We start from the raw sequence: 1661 nt of genomic DNA, 5'->3' as shown, positions 1-1661 counted from the left end.
CTTTCTCTCTCTTGCTGCTAATCCAGGGTCACGCTGAGGCGTCGTTCTAATTTCGCAGGCGGCGCCGCCATTAGTTGACTTGCTGACCCAGTCGGTCCCGCCGGAGATGTCTTACGGATATGGTAATTAAGTAGAGCCCCCCTCTGCCCACCCCCCTTTACTCCAGCAGCAGCAAGCATGGGCCCCCTGGGGGGGCAGCCCCCACCCCGCGGCTTGCAGCGCGCCCGCGCGCCATAATGTATTCGGTCGTGGGGAAGGGGGGCGCCGGAGCCTCAACTTGGTGTTTGTCTAACATACGCACTCATTTGAATCAACACGATGGAGCTGCGGAGAAGGCGCAGCAGCGCAACTCCTCCTGAGCAAGCCGTCCCTCGGCTTGCTTCCTCTTGCCTTTCCTGACTTCCCCCATCCCCACCTCTGGCTCGTCCCTTCTGCTCACTCACTTGCTCACACTTAGCATTTTGTGATTTTTTTGGCTTAATGATGATATGATGATAATAATGTAATAATGTGCCCAAAGTGTCTCGAAGCGGGAGAAGTGGTGGGATGAGCTCTGCGGTCGAGCGGTGCGCGCCTTATGAACGTTGGGTAGGCCGCACGCACGCCCCGCTGTCCAAACGTTGCCTACCTGCCGGGCGCGCTGCCGCCGCCGTGAGACCGGCGGGTAGGCCACGCTTGCCCTCCACTGTCCACACGTTGCCTACCTACCGGGCGCGCTGCCGATCCCCTGCGCGTGCTGCGGAACTGCTGCCCCCGAGGCTCGTGCGCGACTGGCTGCGCTGGGACGATGTGCGCTGCTAATTTGACGCGTGACGTAATGCGCGCCGACGATAACTCACTCTCACTTCCCGCCTCTCTCGCTTTCTCCCTCCCTCTCCCTCCCTCTCCCTCCCTCTCCCTCCTGGTCCTTCGCTCGCCGTTCTCCCCTCCCGTGACGAGCGACGGTTGGTTTCGTTTTGATTCCCATCTCGTGTGCGGTCGACACACGTACGCCCTAATGGCTCCGAGCCGGCTCTCACTTTCCTGTCTTTTTTGCGTGACGTTCTCGGAAGAAACGTGTAAAAGTAAGTGGGACGGAGGCGGGGAAAACGCCGTTTTCTAAATTGCTGCGAACGATTGCGACACCACGCTGCGAAAAAGGACACGCTCCTGAGTTTATATCTGACTGTACCGTCATGCCATGCTTAACCTTTAAGCAACAGCTAATTTAGCAAGCACTTAATTTTTAACGAATTCACCTGATAATAGTATCTGTAATTTAAACCAGTAAACGGGAAATGCACTTTTTTGCAATAACCTCTCAACTTCAAACACATTTTTGTTCTTTATAAGATTTGTAGAATCATAAGACTTTCTCGTCTTGTGCACATCCTACCAATAAGTTTATCCAGTGTATCACACATTTCTCTCTTTTCCCCCTCTATTCTCCCCAACCTCTTCTCTCTTGCTCTGCCTCGACCTCTAGGCGCTCGGCCCCTGGCCGCTGCTCGGTAGACCGCAGACGGCCGGGTGTGCTGCAGGGGGATATGGTTGAGGCTGGCCAGCGCCTCCCGGCACCTCTTGCACTCCCCCGAAGCAGCATGGAGTTTTGCTTTGTTTCGTAAACCGGTTATTACATGAAGTATCGTAGGTCGGCGATCCGTAGAATCTTCCCAGCTTGA

At 55.5% G+C, this 1661-nt stretch overlaps 1 protein-coding gene across 4 annotated transcripts in view; it reads left to right on the top strand.

The window, feature by feature from the left end:
• LOC113217349 (lachesin-like) overlaps positions 1-1661 on the top strand; it is a 71760-nt gene that overhangs the window by 21625 nt on the left and 48474 nt on the right. The window lies entirely within an intron of this gene.

The sequence above is a fragment of the Frankliniella occidentalis genome, unplaced genomic scaffold (genome assembly GCF_000697945.3).
Source record: "Frankliniella occidentalis isolate FOCC.00 unplaced genomic scaffold, Focc_3.1 Scaffold43, whole genome shotgun sequence".
Taxonomy (NCBI): domain Eukaryota; kingdom Metazoa; phylum Arthropoda; class Insecta; order Thysanoptera; family Thripidae; genus Frankliniella; species Frankliniella occidentalis.
The sequence above is the reverse complement of the archived record's forward strand: the minus strand, read 5'-3'. Positions and strand labels throughout refer to the sequence as shown.